This window comes from Benincasa hispida, chromosome 10 (genome assembly GCF_027475165.1).
Source record: "Benincasa hispida cultivar pf3 chromosome 10, pf3_genome.v1.1, whole genome shotgun sequence".
Taxonomy (NCBI): domain Eukaryota; kingdom Viridiplantae; phylum Streptophyta; class Magnoliopsida; order Cucurbitales; family Cucurbitaceae; genus Benincasa; species Benincasa hispida.
This window is the reverse complement of record NC_143487.1, coordinates 24,639,698-24,659,536: the sequence shown is the minus strand read 5'-3', so window position 1 is coordinate 24,659,536 and position 19,839 is coordinate 24,639,698. Positions and strand designations below refer to the sequence as shown.

At 34.9% G+C, this 19,839-nt stretch overlaps 1 long non-coding RNA gene across 1 annotated transcript; it reads right to left on the bottom strand.

The window, feature by feature from the left end:
* Nucleotides 1-18,080: 18,080 nt before the first annotated feature.
* LOC120087916 (uncharacterized) lies at nucleotides 18,081-18,922 on the bottom strand. Its single transcript, XR_005484723.2, has 2 exons — nucleotides 18,524-18,922; nucleotides 18,081-18,451 (listed from the first exon to the last, which is right to left on the bottom strand). It is a non-coding gene; the product is annotated as an uncharacterized LOC120087916 (long non-coding RNA).
* Between the last annotated feature and the right edge of the window lie 917 nt (nucleotides 18,923-19,839).

Here is a 19,839-nt window from a genome sequence, read left to right as displayed (position 1 = left end):
AACTCACCACATGACACAGCTTCTCTATAAGTGGATGGCTCATGAGGATCCACCTCTTCAGCAACCTGCAATGCAAAAGTAACCATATCTTCAAAACTATACCTCACAGGAGGTCCAACACCAACTCTTCTAGTTCTATCACAAGCTATACTTGGTTGATCTACTCGTGATATAGAATTCTAAGGAAAATCAACTTCTGACATTCTAGGCACATTAATTTCTTATTGTACATCAGTTTCTGTAGTAACGTGTTGATCTTCTCCACCTTGATATTGTAATTCATTCACAGCTGAAGTGAATTGCATCTCCACCTATTTATAACCACTACTACTTTCTCCCACTTTAGTAGACGTCACAAAAGGCTTTACAGTTGAGTTAAGCATGGAATTTTCATCAAATATCACAGTCCTACTAAGTATGACTCTATTCTCAGAAGGTGACCAGACTCTATATCCCTCAACTCCATCCCCAAAACCCACAAATATATCCTTTCTAGCTCTCAATTCTAATTTACCCTCATTAACATGATAGTAGACAGTACAACCAAAAACTTTTAATAAAGAATAATATGCAGGCTTACCAGACCACACCTCGTAAGGTGTTTTACAATCAATAGCTATGTGAAGTCCACGATTGATCAGATAACATGATGTATTTACTACTTCTGCCCAAAACTTTCTAGCCAACCCTGCATTAGAGAGCATGCATCTTGCTCTCTCCAACAACGTTTAATTCATAAGTTCTGCAACCCCATTTTGCTGTGGAGTATTCCTAACAGTGTGATGGCGAACAATCCCCTCAGCTTTACAGAACTCATTAAATTTAGATCCACAGAATTCCATACCATTATCAGTTCGCAGCCTTTTGATCTTCTCCCCTGTTTGATTTTCAATCAATATCTTCCACTGCTTGAAATTCTCAAAGGCTTCACTTTTATGTTTCATCATAAAAACCCAAGTCATTCTTAAGTAATCATCAATTATAGACAAAAAATACCTACTGCCTCCAATAGATTCAACTTTGGAAGGTCCCCAACAGTTTGAATGAATATAATCAAGTGTCTCTTTTGTACGATGAACACCTCTTGGAAACTTGCTGCGATGAAGCTTCCCAAAAACACAATGTTCACAAAATTCAAAATCTTGCACCTTGTGCCCACAAAGAAGATCTCTTTTTTACAGAATTTGCATCCCTTTTTCACTCATATGACCAAGTCTCATATGCCATAACTTAGTCATATCATCCTTATGAATGACCGACGATGCAACAACAGCATAACCTGTTATCGTGGAACCTAATAGAAAATACAGTGCTCCACGCTTTATGCTTTTCAGAACTACCTCATAACCCTTATAGACATACATTGCTCCATCTATACCTTCAAAACTATAACCATTGCTATCGAGTACACTAAAGGATATCAAACTCTTCTACATTAGTGGAACATGCCTAACCTTTTTTAAAGTGTAGAAGGCACCATTATGTGTTCGTATCTTGACTGAGCCGATTTCAACTATCTTGCACATAGCACCATTAGCCATGCTAACATTCCCTCCATCTATTTGCTGATAGGTTGAGAACCACTCTTTATTTGGGCACATATGATAAGATGCCCCAGAATCAAGAACCCACACATCATCAGAATGTGACTGTTCATTCACAACTAAAGCTAGATCTCCTTTAGAATCGATCTTGACTTCTTTAGAATCAATCTCAACTTGTGCAATAGAGGCGAATGCTTCCCTTTTGTCACTCTTTTCCTTCTTTTCCTGATTCCTGATTCCTTTTTATCTTAGGACATTCGGTTTTCCAATGCCCTTTTTCTTTACAGTAGTTACAAATATCATCTGATCTAGAACCCTTTGACTTCGAAGACCTTTTATTCTAGTTCGACTTCTACTTACCACAATTCCTATGTCCCTTGCTTCCTGTAATAGCTAACCCAAATGCCTGACTTTCTGTAACTGAACTTCCTACATTCTGACAGTCCTCTCTCATAAGCAACATGGACTTTGTATCTTCTATGGTCAAAGTTTCTTTCCCTCCAATATACGAGTCAACGAAAGTCTCATAAGATGGCAGCAAAGATGTCAACAAAATTAGGGTAGCATCTTCATCATTAACCTTAACCTCTACATTACGAAAATCTAATAAAATTTTATTTAAGTGATCAAGATTGTCCCATAGAGACGTACCTTCCTACATACGTAGATGATACAAACGTTTCTTCTAGGGTTAGCAACGGGGCCGGGGCGGGGCGGGGCGGAGGTGCGTCCCCCATTCTCGGCTCCGTAGGGGAAATTGAAGGCGGGGACGAGGGCGGGGATTCCCTGTTAGGGAAACGGGGTCCCCGCGGGGCCCCATTCGTGGCAGACTTCAACGGAGGGGAGGGATGAGCAAGAGCAAGAGTGTGAATGTGAGCGAGTGCGAGAGTGAGAGCACGAGCAAGAGGGGAGGGATGTTTTGTTGCAGATTGCAGAGAGCGAGAGGGGACTGGGAAGGGATAAAAAAATATATATATAAATTCGGGATCGAGGATTAATTAGGGTCGGGGTCAGGGTCAAGGTCGGGGCAGGGATACTGTCCCCATCCCTACCCTATCCCCGGACAGGGCCCCGAATAAATTATCCGGTTTGACCCCACCCCGATAAAACTGGGGAATCCCCGCCTTGTCGGGTTTTTTTGCCAACCCTAGTTTCTTCATAAACAACTTCTTGGTAAAAGATTTCGTCATGTAAAGACTTTCCAACTTCAACCAAAAACCAGCGGCAGTTTCTTCATCTGCGACCTCGATGATGACATGATCAGCCAAATATAGCATGATCTTCGAATGAGCCTTCTCCTCAAGAGTCTACCACTCTTCGTCATCCACGGCAGCCTTCTTTGACTTACCCGTCAACGGTGCCCATAGGCCTTGCTGCTTTAGTAGGGATCACATCTTGATCTGCCATAAACCAAAACTGTTCCTCCCGGTAAATTTGTCGATCTTTACGTTCACGCCAAGCATTTACAATTGTCGAAAAAATGTGGAATTTCGAAAAAACCCTAACAAGGCTCCGATACTAGTTGGTTGCGAAAACGACAATTAAAGAACACAAAAAGGAACGTAGAGATAGAGAAGATTGACATACAGATATACGTGGTTCACTAATAGTGTATTAGCTACGTCCACGGGTAGAGGGAGAACAATATTATTTGAGAGAATTTTTTCAAAATTACATCAAAACGACGCCTCCAGGGTTAGAGAGTTTATATAGCGCACTACTCTAAACCCTAGGATCAAAATCGTAAATAACTGCAAATAAATAAATATGTTGAATCCGTACTAGGTTGTCCGAAGCGCCAGCAAACAGATTCAATGTATTTCAACATATGGTAAGCCAAATTCTAAATCTTTATGAGATATATTGAGTTTAGGATTTATGTTGAACAAGGGTGGAAGAATACTAGTAAGCATAATATGATTATTATTTTTATTGATATTAAAGGCTGAATGGAAGTATGGAAGTAAAAAAATTTGTGATTATTTGAAAAAAAAAAAAGGAAAAGAGGAAAAGGTGCAAGTCGGTGGAAGGTTTAAGTGGGATAGGGATCACTCTTTCCCCATTTTTACTATTGACATACCTCCTCCTCCAAACCAAAACAAGTGAGGTACTTCAGCTAGGCATCGAATTGGAGAAGAAAAAGAAGGTTTAGGGTTGAGTGGGGTAGAATGTGAAGAAAATTTGGGAAAATTTGAAGAAGAATTGAAGCTGGTCTGGAAATCGAGTAAACTGGACAGAGTACGATATTCGAAGGATAACAAGCTGTAGAGACAAAGTTTGGAGCTGAATATTTGAGGTTAGTACGTTAACTCATTTCTTAACAACTTTTTTGAAGGATGCCTGAGCTAAATGTGAAGGGAAACAGATGAAATTCGAAGAAGAACTGAAGCTGGTCTGGAATTCGAGTAATCTGGATAGGGTATGATGTTGGAAGGATAACAGCCTATAGAGATCGAGTCTGGAGCTTAAATTTTAAGGTAATATATCTAACTTAATTATAAACAAGTTTGTAGAAGGAAGTTTCTTTAAATGAGTTGTAGATTTCGAGTTATAAATTTTTTAAGTTGAAATAGGAATTTGTTGCGCAAGCAGACAGCTGGTTGGAAAGATTAGGCAAGTAACTCACCCAAGGGAGAGTGAGAGCGGGATAAGAATGGTGTAAATCTTGCTGGTCACTCAAATCTCGTTGATTTTCTGCCTAGTCTCGCTAGAAATTACACTAAGTCTAGCTAATAATTGTAAGTCTCGCCAAGAATGAAAAATCTCGCTAGTTTTGTGCCTAGTCTCGCTGATTTTCATGATAAGTCTCGCTCATAAGATGATCTCGCTAGTGATGTTCTCCTTGGTGATGAACTCGCTAGTGACGATCTTGCTAGTGTTGTTCTCGCTAGTGATGATCTCGCTAGTGAGGGTCTCGCTAGTAAGCAAATTATTTGAAGCATTTTGATGAGAATTCTAAGGAATCTAACAAGGAATTATGTTGCTTCAGGCCAAGAGGAGCTAGGAGAAGCCTAGAAACCATTAACAGCCCAGACGAGTAGTGAGTGACTAAAATAACTTAACGTTTTCAATGTTTATGCATAAAAGACATGCGATTTCAATGATGTTTAATGATAAGTTATATGATTTCAAGCAACCAGTTTTTTATGAATTGCATAGCATTTCTTCTCTAGCATATGTATGTTTTATTGCGTGCCAAGGTTATATGTTAATTCATTATAAAAGCTAAGTATCTATGATGAAGCATGCGTTTTTAAGATAAAAGCTATATTTCTACAAATGCTATGCTAAGGGCTATGATTGAATGATTATTAATGTATATGTTTTTTACTCTTAAGCATGATATGTTTAGTAAGCCGGATACTTGAGGTATAAAAGGTATCCAAAAGTACCTAAGGTGTTGACAATACCTAGAAAATCTACGTGCACGTAGGTAGTTTAAATGAGAGGCTGAAGTATGGGTCTCCTAGGCCATATACCAGCAACCTGAGGCTAATGTATGTGTCTCTTGGCTAGATACAGACGTTGGGAGCTAGAGCGATGTATGGTTGTTCTCAACTAAGGTTTAATGATGTTTATTGATGTTTATTGAGTTTTCTTCTCAAAAGCTTGATACTATGACTATGTTCATGTTTTAAACGAGGTTGCTTGAAATTTTTTCCAGTATGTTTACATGCCTTATATTAATGAAAAGCATGGTATGTCCTGATTTCTAGTAGTCACTCACTGGGCGAATAGTTCATGGTTTCCAAATTTTTTTTCATTCCCCAGGTAGTGGTCAGATTCCTAAAGATTGATCCTACTACTGCTTTCCATATAAGACCCAGCTAGTTGAAGAGAAACTAGATTAATTATTGTATATATGTACACATGTTGTGAGAAGTGTCAGGGACATGTTAGTGAAGAATGTCAGGGACTTGTTAATATCGTTTTGGGTCCAATCGTAAATATTTTATCTGTAGATATTGTGTTATGGTTTGTTAAGCATGTGATTGAATGGAAGTTAATGTTGAGCCTTCCTGATGTGGGCTAATTGTATAAGTTAATAATGTCTATCAGGTTGGCACTAAAGAAGCTAAGTAAGTAAAGGGAGTAAGTGCTGGCGATAAGGCTAGTAACTACTACTGTCACTTCTTCTTCTAGGTTGAAAGGGTAACCTAGAAGAGGGTTTGACATTAATAATATGTATGATTATTTTTTTTCTCTCTCACGTCCCTAAGAGTTCACATCGCGAGATCCATGCTCGGCTTCATGTTGCTTTTACCACACTGCTTCATTCAAAAAAATGTTTTCATAGGTCAATAACAAGGTGAATAGGAAAAGTATTTCATAGTAAGTGGGTGAAGGAAATGTGTCAATATATCCTGCGCTCTCTTCCATTAGGTTGCACCAAGAGATTTCTATGTTCCATTTGCGTGTCGTTTTTAGGCAACCATCCATTCGGAGGGATATAACATAGGGATCGAAACACCACAAACTCCAGAAATGAATAAGGTTTCTTAGTTCTATCTTTAGCATTGTCTTCTAATTCGGGAGCTTGTTGATAATGTTTTCTGGAATCTGAAAATGGAGGGTTACACTTACAAGAGTTACTAAGTGTTAGTAATTTCTTGACCAAAAACAATAACTAAATGACAATAAGAATAAAGAGCTATTCTAGTATTAGTATTTAGTCTAGAATGTCTTGCTTCAGTGAATGAGTATTTGATTGCCCCTTGGTAGCATCAATACTGACTCACTAAAGTATCGTTGCAATCAATAATGAAATAAGGGTACATTATTATTTTTACTAAAATAAAATTCAATTTAAAAGCAATTTACTAATAGAATTTGTTTATATTTTCAACATGTCAAATTCTATTATCCAACTTCTAGCTTCCAATAAGTTTAAAGGCGAAGGTTATTCAACCTGGAAATCAAATATCAATACAACACTAATTGTAGATGATTTAAGATTTGTTTTAACAAGGAATTTCCTTTAGTTCCCAGCTCAACCACAGACCGAAATATTTGGGATGCATATGAAAAATGGGTTAGGGCAAATGAAAAATATCGAGCCTATATCTAAGCTAGCATATCTGATGTGTTGACTAAGAAGCATGAGAGCATGCTCATCACTAAGGCAACCATGGAATCATTGCAAGCGATGTACGGACAGCCATCCTCATCCATTCGACATGATGCTCTCAAATACGTTTATAATTCTCGTAAAAAGTAAAGGACCTCTGCTAGAGAACACGTCCTAGACATGATGGTCCAATTCAATATCGCGGAGGCAAATAGGATTGCGATAGATGAAAAGAGTCAAGTGAGCTTCATCATGAAATCTCTTCTGTAGAGTTTCCTGCAATTTCCTACAAATGCAGTGATGAATAAAATAGAATATTATCTTACTACTCTTCTTAATGAGCATCAGACTTATCAATCGCTGATGAAAAATAAAGGTCAGGAAGGGGAAGCAAATGTTGTAACCTCTGGAAAATTATAGAAGGGGTCATAATCTAGGACTAAACCCTCTGGTAAGAAGTCTGGACCTTTACTTCTAAAGATAAGATTATCCAGATGAAGAAGAAGGGAAAATAGAAAAAGAAAGCTCCTTCAAGTAAGAGCAAGGCCAAAGTTTCTAAAGGTAAATGTTACCATTCCAATAAAGATGGATACTAGAGAAGAAATTGCCCAGAGTACCTTGCACTAAGAAAGCTGAGAAAGAGAAACAAGGTAAATATGATTTACTTGTTATTGAAACATGTTTAGTGGAAAATTCTCATTTCACCTTGATATTAGATTCGTGTGATGAACCATATTTGCATTTTCATTAAGGAAACTAGTTCCTGAAAACAACTTGCAGAAAATGAGATGATTTTTAAGCTGGGAACAGGTGAAGTCATTTCAGCTCATGCAGTGGGAGATTTGAAGTTATTTTTTGTAGATGCCTACATTTTGTTAGAAAATGTATATTATGTACATGACATGAAAAGAACTTAATATCAATCTCTTGTTTACTAGAACATATGTATGAAGTTACTTTTGATATCAATGAATCATTAGTTCAAGAGGTGTTCAATTATCTTATGTTAAATTTGAAAATAACTTGTATATGTTAAAACCAATTGAAGCGAAAGCAATTTCAAATATAGAGATGTTTAAAATAGCTTAAACGAAAATTTTCTCCTAATGTCTTTCTTTGGCACTTAAGACTTGGACACATAAATCTCAATAGGATTGGGAGATTGGTAAAAAGTGGACTCCAACATCAGTTATAAGACAACTCTCTACCTCATTGTGAATCATGTCTTCTGGGTAAAATGACAAAAAGATCTTTTACAGGAAAAGGTCTAAGTGTCAAAGGACCTCTAAAGCTTATATAATCGGACCTCTATGGTCCGATAAAAGTTAAAGCACAAGAAGGATCTGGATATTTCATTAGTTTCATTGATGATTATTCTAGATATGAATATATTTACCTAATGCATCATAAGTCTAAAACTCTTAAAAAGTTGAAGGCATATAAAGCAGAGGTTGAGAACCTATTAAGTAAAAAGATCAAAACCTTCGATCAGATTAAAGTGGTGAGCATATGGACCTAAAATTCTTGGATTATTTGATAGAACACAAAATTCATTCTCAGTTCATAACACCCGATATGTTGCAACAAAATGATGTAGTGGAAAGGAAAAATAGAATCCTATTTGACATGGTTCATTCAATGATGAGTTATGCTTATTTGCCTAATTCATTTTGGGGATATGCAGTACAGACTTCAGTATATATTTTGAACATGGTTTCGTTGAAAAGTGTTTCTGAAACACCATACAAGTTATGGAGAGAGCGTATAGATAGTTTATGTCAATTTATGATTTGGGGATGGCTGGAACATGTGTCGATGTAAAACCCAAAGAAATTGGAATGACGTTCTAAAGTTTGTCTTTTTATAGCATATCCCAAAGAACAAAAGGTGGTCTATTTTATGATCCTTAAGAAGAAAAAGTATTTGTATCGACAAACACTACATTCTTTGAGGAAGATCATATAAGAAATCATTAACCTCGCAGTAAACTAGTATTGAATGAAATGTCCAGAGAAACTATAAATAGATCAACAAAAGTGGTTGATCAGGCTGGTCCATCAACAAGAGTTGTTGATGAAATTAACACAACTGGTCCAACACAACCATCTTAAGGGTTGAGATTGCCTTAACATAGTGAAAGGGTTGTTCAACAGTCTAGCCGTTACATGGGTTTGACAGAAACTCAAGTCATCATACCTGATGATGGCTTGAGGATCCATTGACCTTTAAACAGGAAATGGAAGATATGGATCAAGACCAATGGATAAAGGTCATGGACCTCAAATGGAGTCTATGTATTTCAATTCAATCTGGGAATTTATAGATAAAAAAGATGGGGTAAAACCCATTGGTTGCAAATGGATTTACAAAAGAAAAAGGGACCAAGTTGGTAAGGTACAGATCTTTAAAGCTAGACTCATGGCACAAAGGTTTCCCCATAGAGAGGGGGGTTGACTATGAAGAAACCTTCTCTCCGGTTGCCATGATTGAGTCTATTAGAATATTCTTGTCCATTGCTTCCTTTTATGATTATGTAATATGACAAATGGACGTCAAGACAGATTTTTTGAATAGAAGTCTTGAAAAGAGTAATTATATGTCTCAACCAGAAGGATTCATCGAATAGGGTCAAGAGCGGAATATTTGCAAGCTTAAAAGATCCATTTATGGGTTAAAAAAAGCATCTCGATCCTGAAATATAAGATTTCACACTACGATCAAATCTTATGGCTTTGAACAAAATGATGATGAACCTTGTCTTTACAAGAAAATTGCCAACAAGACTGTAGCTTTTCTAGTATTGTATGTTGATGATATCCTACTTATTGAGAATGAGGTAGGATTTCAAGCTGATGTTAAGGAATGACGAGCATCACAATTTCAAATGAAAGATTTAGGAGATGCACAATATGTTCTTGGAATCTAAATTGTTCGAAATTGCAATAACAGAATGCTAGCCTTATCCCAAGTTTCGTATATAGACAAGATGTTGTTAAAATATAAGATGCAAAATTCCAAGAGAGGTTTGTTACCTTTTAGACATGGAATTCATTTGTCTAAGGAACAATGTCCTAAGACACCTCAAGAAGTCGAGGCTCTGAAAAAAATTCCTTATGCATTAGCAGTTGGGAGTTTGATGTATGCCATGTTGTGTATGAAGGAACTCTTATACCAGAGTACTTATGAGTGGAAACAGATCTTTCCAATTCATTGTGACAGAATTTTCACATATACATTCACACAAACAGATAGGTATTGACAATGCTACATTACTAGCATGCTTTAAAGGATAAACAAACAAGAGACCGAGAGAACATAGCAGTTAAAGACTTTTCTTCACTTAAAATCTCGCTCTCTCCACGAACGATCTCTCGCTCTGGCTAAACCAGCAAGTAATCATCCAGAAACATCCCGGTCATCTACACGAACAGCTTTACTCGAAAAACAGGAAACGGGGATGAAACCGCCACTCGGAGTCCTCAGTATTCTCCGAGTGAGAATCCAAAGGGTGAGCTTTGATGGAATTGGTTGATGATATGCTAATTATAAGTAGCAATTTCAATATCAGGCTACTAAACAAATGTTGACCAATAAATTTGAGATGAAAGATATGAGTGTCGCATATGTTATTTTAGTAATTAAAATTTTTGGAACCCCACAAGGGTTAGGGTTGTCTCAATCGCATTACATTGATAAAATACCTGAGAAATTTAAAAAGCATGACACGAGGATAGCAAAGAACACAATAGATACTAGTCTCCATTTAGCTAACAATAATGGAGATAGTATAACACAACTAGAATATTCTCGCAAAACTGGCAGTTTAATGTAAGTCATGAGTTGTACATATTCAGATATAGCATATGTTGTAAGCAAGCTAAATCGTTATATGAGCAATCAGGTCAAGATCATTGGAAAGCTATATTGAGAATTCTAGGATACCTAAAGCACACTAAAATTATAGCTTACACTATGCAAGATATCCTATTGTACATGAAGACTATGGTGATGCTAATTGGATATCTAACACTAAAGACTCAAAATCAATGAGTGGTTACATTTTCACTCTTCGAGATGAATTGTGTCTTGGAAATCTTTCAAACAAACGAGTATAGCACGATCCACAATGGAATTTCAATTTACAGCTTTAGACAAGGTTGGAGAAGAAGTAGAATGGCATAAAAAGTTTTTAACACATTCCAAATCGAGCTAAGCAAGTGCATGCAATATGTATACATAGTGATAGTCAAGTAACTATTGGAAGGGCACAAAATATTATGTATAATGGAAAGTCTTAACAGATATGATGGTGACATACTATAATGAGATAACTACTCTCTAGTAGAATTATCACAATTGACTTTTGAGATCAAAAGATGATATTGCAGATACACTTACTAAAGGCCTAACTAGAGAGTTGATTGAAAGTTCATCAAGAAGAATGAGATTAAAGCATATAATTAAAGTTAACCAGAGAGGTAAGGCAACCTAATTAATTGGAGATCCCAAGATCTAGGTTCGACAGGCAAACCAATCTTTGGACAACTTAATGAGCACTGCATTGAAATTTTGATCTCTTACCCATTATAAGGATGATGAGACAATGCTAGTGTGGTTTAGGGTAAGCACTATGTTTTTAGTGGTCTCTATAAGTGGTTAAGTAATTATTTGTGAAAAGAAAATATGCGATGCTCTTTATAGGCGAATCACCTAGGTGAGTGTGAATGAGCTACTTCTATGAGATTTTTAAGGTGAATTCTCTAAAACACTCATCATATTAGGTGATGTTCAAGGCTAAAACGAACACAATTATGAGAACAAACTTTGTTATAGTGAGAAAATATGACTTATCTTGTCTTAGTTTATTCTAGAACGATTGAAAGTCCACTGATTAACTTTGTCAACTTACCATTTATGGGGGGATTGTTGGAATAAATCGTATGTAACTCTTCATGTAGGGTTGCATCTTTTCAATTTCATAACTTGTGTTCCTTCATGAATGATTACATCGCTTCATAAATAACTAAATTGAAGAAAGGACATGACTATTTGAATGACCATTAATTAATCTATAAATATGTCATTTCCTCAATTTGTTTGCTCAACGTTGTCCATAACATTTTCTTCTTTTAAAAATTCTTTCTTCTTCAAAATTTGCTGAAGAAGTTCGGTATATCTACAAAGTTTAGTTTGTTGATCTTGTGGACGTGGTGCTATATCCATAGGAAAGGTAATCTATTCTATCCTAGAGATGATCACTCTCTAAAATCAGGCCCTAGGATGAGTAAATTTGTCTTAAGGAGACATTGTGAAGTCATTAGGCTCAAATAGCTTCTTGTATATGAATGTTGTGGTAGCTTTAGTACAATCTCCTAAAGGAAAAATCATGCTCATTGGGACAAATGGAAAAATCCTCTGTCAGTATTCCAAAAATGCTTTCATGGGGTACATAACCAAGAATCCTAAATGGGTTCTTGACAATGCTTTTACTCCTCTTAAAAGGGAAAAAGTACTTTCCCATATCATTGAATATTCTGATGGGAAAGTAGAAATAAAATTCGAAAATGAATCTCCACGATTTCGAGTTCTTAGATAAAACATAAATTCAAAAGAATTTATGAGCTCAAGATCGAGTACATCGAGTATTCGGACTGAAACCTTATCATGAACTTAATTGATCTAACCCTCTTAGCGTTAAATATGTAAGATTAGATCATAGAATTCTAAATATTTAATATGATAAGGATCGTCTAGAGTCTCCTATTCAAATAGACATGTATGTGGTTTTAACATTTAAAAGTCAACTTAATGTAATCATATCTGAGTTAAAATTAAATAAACTCTTCCAATGGAGTTTATGTCCAAGGAAAATAGAATAGACAGAAAATTTTCTTTTCTAAAGAAAGGAGAAGAATTGAAGAAGAATATTCCAAAGCTCTTCAAATTCTCCAAGAACATATATCTTTATGTAGGTGGTTTAATAAAAAGAAAGACTTTGATCATCTCTGTATAGTCAGAGAAAAAGAAACCTGGAAAACCATCCAAAGAGGAGAAATAAAAGTCGACCATCCTCCTATGGAAGACGTCGAGCTCAAAAGTCTTTATAATGAAAAAATTATTGCAAAACCTTTTCAATTGATTAAAGATTTGAACACAAAGCTCCAACGAACAAAGAAATCAAAAGTATTCAACTCCAGAATAATTATTCAAAAATAATTCTTTAAATAGCCGAACAGGTTTATAGAACCGAAGATATAATAAATACTCCTAAAGAAGATACTGGACAGAAGATGTTCCAACCTTCTGAGAAGGTTAAACTGAGCACAAAAAGGGATAAAAATCCTAGATGAAATTGACAAAAAACTAAACCTTCTTAATATCAGGAAAGAAAGTTCAAGGAAATAAGTTAATTTTCTTGATGAAAGCGAAGTCGAATTTCTTCTGGAGGAATTCAAAAAATTAAAGTTAAATAAAGATCCTCCTAGTAACATTACTAGGATAAAATATAAAAGTCTAGAAAATAAAATTAACAAATTCAATTGGTACCATAGACCCTCCACCATACCTAACCTAGGCTTGGAACAAAGAAATAATTTTGTTAATTACACCCAATTTGACATGTTGATGACCAGAATGTATGTCGTCCATGATTTCAATTTGCAACATTGCTAAGAACAATATATTGATGGTCTTCTGAGTTTTATGGCTTAATGAGTATATAACTCTTTAAATATAACGTATAATTACAAAATTCCCTGGACAAGTCTAACCTATAGACAGTTAACTAGAAGAATAATAGAATGTGGCCTTGAAATCTGTTATGAAATCAAGGTTCAAGGTAAAGTACAAAAAAGCTTCAAAATGAAACCACCCTTTTGCTCTCTGGATTTGAGAAATTAGAGGACTCAAGTTATTGTAAGAGAAAAGTTTCAAGGAGAAACTATTCAAAGAATTATAGACCCAATCGGCACTATAGAAAGCCTCAAAGGGAGCATACTCCACAAGAAAACTCCTTATAAACTAATTGAGAATAAGAAAAAAAAGAAAAACTCGAAAAGTAAATTAAAAAAAAAAACCGAAAAAAAAGGTTCGTTGTTACAAATGCAGGAAAGAAGCGCTTTATGTTAATAGATGTCCAAACAATCGAAACGTCAGTGAAATTGATAAGGAAGAATATTATTCTAAGTCAACTTCTCGTGACTTTTCAAGCAATGACAAATCTGATTATCAAGTGAAAGAAATTGCATATGAAACAAATTCTAAGTTCTCTAATGAAGAAACTTTCTAGACAAGAGTTGCAGCTTGTAGCTGTATCAATGTTTTAACTTCTAAGCAAGAAGTTCTTTTTGAAACTATAGATCATTTCACTTACGATGATTTAAAAAGAATAATTCTCAAAATACTAAAAGATTCGCTAACCAAATCTACTTCAAAACATCCTAAAAAGAAGGAGCTTATAGAGAAATCTTGTATATATATTGCAAAGAAAAACTAAAAACCCAACTTGAATAGAAGATTTACAATTTGAAATCAATTGTCTCAAAAAAGAAATATCTTAAAACCGTTTTGAAATTCAAGAAACTAAAAAGGAAATATCTTTGATAAAACCTAGAGGAATTCGAAACTGACTCCGATAAAGAACCCGAGCAAGGAAAAGATTTTCTAATAAATCAAATTTCAATAATACATTTTCAAAAACTGTATTCAACCATTACTTTAAAAATTCAAGATTTTAAAATCAAATTAAAAGCCCTAAGTATTTTGAAAAAAACAATAAGTGATGCTAACAGACAAAAGTTGAATATCAAATATAAACTTTTGAATGTTCATGTTTGTAACGAAAAATATTGTTTCATAACCAGTTTGCTTCTTGTTAAAGATTAAAAACAATAATTGATTTTAAGAACACTTTTTTAACTCAATTATATCATATTCAAATAAACAACAAAAGCTTAGTTTCAACATTTTCTAATAAAGAAACTATTTTTTAATTCATTTTTCCTATGCTACTCCAGAAGTAGAGGAAATTAATGAATTAAAAATTGAAGAAATTAAAAAAAAAAAAAAAACATAAGAAAATTCAGTTTTTAAGGAAGAAATTAGTTTCAAGAGAATTGAAGGAAATATAAAAGGGCCTTCACTTCAAAATAAAATTAAAGAAATTCAATTAAAAATTGAAAAAGAAATTTGCTTAAATTTACCAAATGCATTCTAGGAAAGGAAGAAACATAAAGTTGATCTCCTATATATCAAGGAATTCAAAGAATTGGATATCCCTACAAAAGCTAGACCAAATTCATGGTCATGTGCCGTTTTCTATGTAAATAATGCAACCAAAAAGGAGCGTGGCTACGGTTAGTAATTAACTACAAAACCTTGAACAAAGTGTTGGAATGGATTATGTATCCAATTCCATCCAAATAAGATTTACTCAAAAGTATTTTAAATATAAAAGTATCTTCAACGTTTGATATGAAATCGGGATTTTGGGCAATACAAATTTTCAAAAAAAAAAAAAGATAAATATAAAACTGCTTTGAATGTTTCATTCAAACAATACAAGTGGAATGGAATGATTTAGATAAAAAATGCCCCAACTGAATTTGAAAAAATTATGAATGATATTTTTAATTATTTACAATAGTCTATATTGATGATGTTCTAATTTCTTCCACCAAATGTAGAAAAGCATTTTAAACAGCTCCATATTTTTATTGAAGTTATGAAAAGAAATGGTTTTGTAGTCTCCCTACCAAAAGTTAAACTATTTGAAACTAAGATTATATTTTTAGGCTTTGAAATCCACTTAGGAATGATTAAGCCCATTCAAAGGTCCATTGAGTTTGCTTCAAATGTTCAAGACAAAATTCTTGACAAAACCCAACTCCAGAGATTTTTGGGTTGTCTGTATCCGATTTCATCCAAAACCTTAGGTCCATTTGTAAACCAATTTTTTAAAGATTGGAAAAGAATCCACCTCAATAGTTAGAAAAGTATACTCAAGTTGTAACGACCTGACTCTCCTAAAATTCAAAGACAGAACGTTAGTACATAAATGCATGAATTTCAATCATTGAAATTTTAAAGTTAAAAAAGAACAGAGATTTTATTAAAAGTGAATGAGCTGAACAAAAATCATAAGTCACCTTTTAGGGTCCCCTTAAAAACTTAAGTTAAAATAAGAAAAAGAATAATAATTACAAATCTAAATCAAAAGACATTGGATTAAAGAAATAAAAACATGAAAACTATGGAAAGCTAATGTCATGTGTGGAAGAGATGTTCTAGTCCCTTGGCATGGTTACGGATTCTTCCTGTCATGCATCGATCTGTCCATGCCCTTACCTGGAAAATATAGTATAAAAAAATATGAGTATAAAATACTCAGTAAGTGATCTACTACTGGACCCACTAGGTGAACATGTTAGCCTTCTTATTCGAGCACCGGTGTACATTTTATAACATTGTAGTCATGGTGATCCTGAAGGAACACGAATTAGTCATAGGTGATGACCCAAAGGATAAAAAATCAGTCAATGGTGAACCCGAAAGATCACAAATCAATCATAAGTGGAAAACCTGAAGGGCCACAAATCGGTCATAAGTGATGAACCCAAAGAAACATAAATCAGTCATAAGTGGTGAACTCGAGGGATCACAAATAAGTCATAAGTGGTGAACATGATGTTTCACAAGTATAAGATGTACACAGCCCGATGAAGAAGTGTTAGCTCTAAAAAAGAGCTAATTTTATGTCCTTAATCCAACTTATTTGAATAATTCTTATAACTTTATTTGTCTTATTTATAGGTAAATCAATCGCGGAGAGTAAGATTGTTTTTGGGATGAAAACCGATCCAAAAAGAAGCAAAACGACATTTGGATGCACCATATTGAGTAAAGACATCAAAATGACCAAAATGCCCTTGAAGGCATTGTTGCAACCCTCCCTGGACCCTCGCGTGACGCTGAAAGGAAAGAGTACCAAATTCTGGATAAGCAGCCAGCATCGCAACACCAAGCCAATGCCTTAGCTCGACACTATTGGACAGAATCAAGTGAACAGGGCAGTGTTGCAACGCTACGAACTCTAACGAACGAGTGGCTTCTGCGTGCGTGCAACGCACCGTCACACCAACGTTGCACCTCTTCTTCAACGCTTGAGGTCTGATATGACATTAGTATTGGTAGCATTGTGATGCAACAATAGTTCTACAAATAGAGAGTTTTGGTTACAGCAGATGGTGTTAGAAAAATACAATAGGGAGAACAATTTTGGGAAACGATTGGGACAATTTTTGGACTATTTTTCACCAGATTCATCATTCATCCCTCTTCATTCATTGATCTTTTCCATATTCCTATGCAAGGTTAGGTAAATTCTTTCTTGGGTTTAGTTGTATGTTCAGTTTCTTGATGATTTTTAATTAATTGTACTGAGCTTTGTGAACTCATTGGATTATATTTAATGGAATTCTATTGAATTGATCTGACAAATTGATTGTATTAAATTCTTGTTTGCAAAATCTTCATGGCGCCATGCATAATTGATGATTTATTTGCTCAAACTAGGATTGCATGTGTCGGCTAAGACTATTTATGATCTCACGCATGTTTGCCCTGGTTTAATCTTGCTCAATTAATCATGCTACAAGATTAGGCTTTCCAACTTGTAGTATGTTTCAACGCATGAACCCTTTCATAATACAATTTAATTTTAACTTGGATTTCGCTAAGAAAGAAGAGTTTTAAATGAAATTAAGGCCAATTTGGTTTAATATCGAATTTGGCTAATTGGACTATTAGTATCTCTAATAGGTTGTGGAGTTCACGGATTTGGTGTTACTAATTAGTATCTAATGATTGAAATTTGACATATATACTATCCCCAAGTTCCCTTTTATTAATTAACTCCAACCCAATTGTTTACTCTCTATCGTTCAAACTTCTTTTCTTTGCATGTTACTTTTTAATTCTTTTTTCACAAAACAAACCAAAATCCCCTGTCACATGAATTCTCTAATCAACCTTGCTAGTCAATAGTTTTCTTGTGGATTCGACCCACTGCATTTTTGGTATAAGTCTTGATTATATTTCTTTGTTTGGGTCAGTGATCGTATGCAGCAATATTTCTATTAAATCTGACAAACGAACAGGAAGCTAATAGTCTCCATCGAATCTAGCAGGCATTAGTCAACCAATAGACCTCATATTAAAATCAGTCATTAACATAGCCATCATATCCAACATGTGGAGTGCAAACATAAGATCTCTTTTCATATTCATAATAATATTGCACATAAATTACCAGAATGCCTACACAGTCCTTACACCATCGAAGCATAGCAAATCATTCCATAACATTTAATAGTATGCTTTCACGGTGTATGCTCAATCTTATCAACAACTTGGTTAGGGTGTATGGCTCGAGGGCAAATCAGTAGTACCTCAATATTAAGCCTAAACAATTAGCAAACCAAATTCTTCTTTATCTTGTGTGACAATAAACTTGAAGCAACCCTAAACATAAACTGAAATTAACTTAGATATTTCGGGTCCGAAACCGAACAAAAGTCATCCTAAAGATCTCAAAATACTTACTAATTTGAGGCCTGAACCAAGCTAGATTCCCAACCTCATAGTAGTAATCAAACCTACACACAACCCCATTTAAGGGTTATAAACCCAATTTACAGCAACATAAAACAGTCAAAGAGGATCTTGAAACCTTTAAGACTAATCGAAAACTTGTCGAAACCACCAATAACCCAATAAACAGCACATCGAAATGCTTCGAAAACTCAAACATAGCCTCCAAATATCATGGGCAAACCAAATCCTAGGTCAAAACTTAATGGGTCAACCATGAACATCCAAAAACAACCCAAATTTCGAAAGTAAAGAAACTTACCAACACCCAAAACGATGGCGAGCAGTGGTGGCATGAAATCGAGCAGTGGTGACGCAAGACTAAGCAGCGACAATGCAGAATTGAACAGCAGCGAAGGTTCTAATGTCAAAGATGGACCGCCTTCGACAATCGGAGAAGAAGAGGGCCTAGGAGAGAGAGCTATGAGATCAGGGAGAGATTGAAAGAGAGGGAAGACTTACCGATGATGAACGGCTACAGATGGCATAGACGACAGACATTCGATGGCGACTAGAGCGACGACGAGAGCAAACCGGTGAACATGGGGCATAGGAGGCCGGCAGTGCTAAGGCTGCGAGAGAGGAAGAGAGTGACAGAAAGGGGGGTGTGCATGGATCTTGGATAAAGTTTATTCTGATTTATTTTATTTATTTTTTACTTATATATAAAGCATTAAGCACTAAAGCCAAATAAATTTTGTATAAATGTACCTTGGTATTGTCCTTTCCTTCTTAAATTCACAAATTCAAATCCAAAATTCAATCAAATTCAAAATTTCAAATCTTTTCAAGATATTACTTGAATTATCTTTCATAATTCAAATTTTAGCCTGAGAAAAATTCAAAATACACACAAATACTTCAAGATATTTCAATTAAAATTACATAAAAATTTTGGGATGTCACGCAAGCTATCAAATAAATTAATGCTTTAATCAAATCAATTCTCTATTTAAACCTTATAAATTCAAAAGCAAATTTTATGGTAGAGACAAATGCCTCCAATATAGGATATGGAGGAATCCTCAAACAGTGTCTAGATAGAACCAAGTCTATAATAGGTTTCCACTCAAGAATTTGGAATGAAACCCAAAAGAATTACTCCAATGTAAAAAAGGAATTTCTAGTCAGTTCTTTGTATTAAAAAATTCCAAGGTGAATTAATCAACAAAAAAATTTCTATAAAAACATATTTCAGTGCATCAAAATTCATTCTCGAAAAAGATGTCCAAACCTTGTTTCAAAACAAATCTTTTCTAGATGGCAAGCGATATTATCTTGTTTCGACTTTGAAGTTTTGCCGAAGAACAAAACCCTTAGCTAATTACCTCTTAAGGGAATTTCTAACTCCAAAACTCTTCTCTCTCTAATCCCTCTTCTGTTTTTTAAAAGAAAAGAAAAAAATTAGTGAGGGAAATAGCCTCTCCTTCTTCTTCAAAGGGCAAAAGCTCATCCTCTTCAAATACAGCACCCTCTCCAATGGGTGATGATCAATATGCAATGTAATTAGGATTCACTTCAGTAACCAGTTTCAGGGTTAGATCTACCAGCATACAGCTAGGATCAACAATAGTGTCA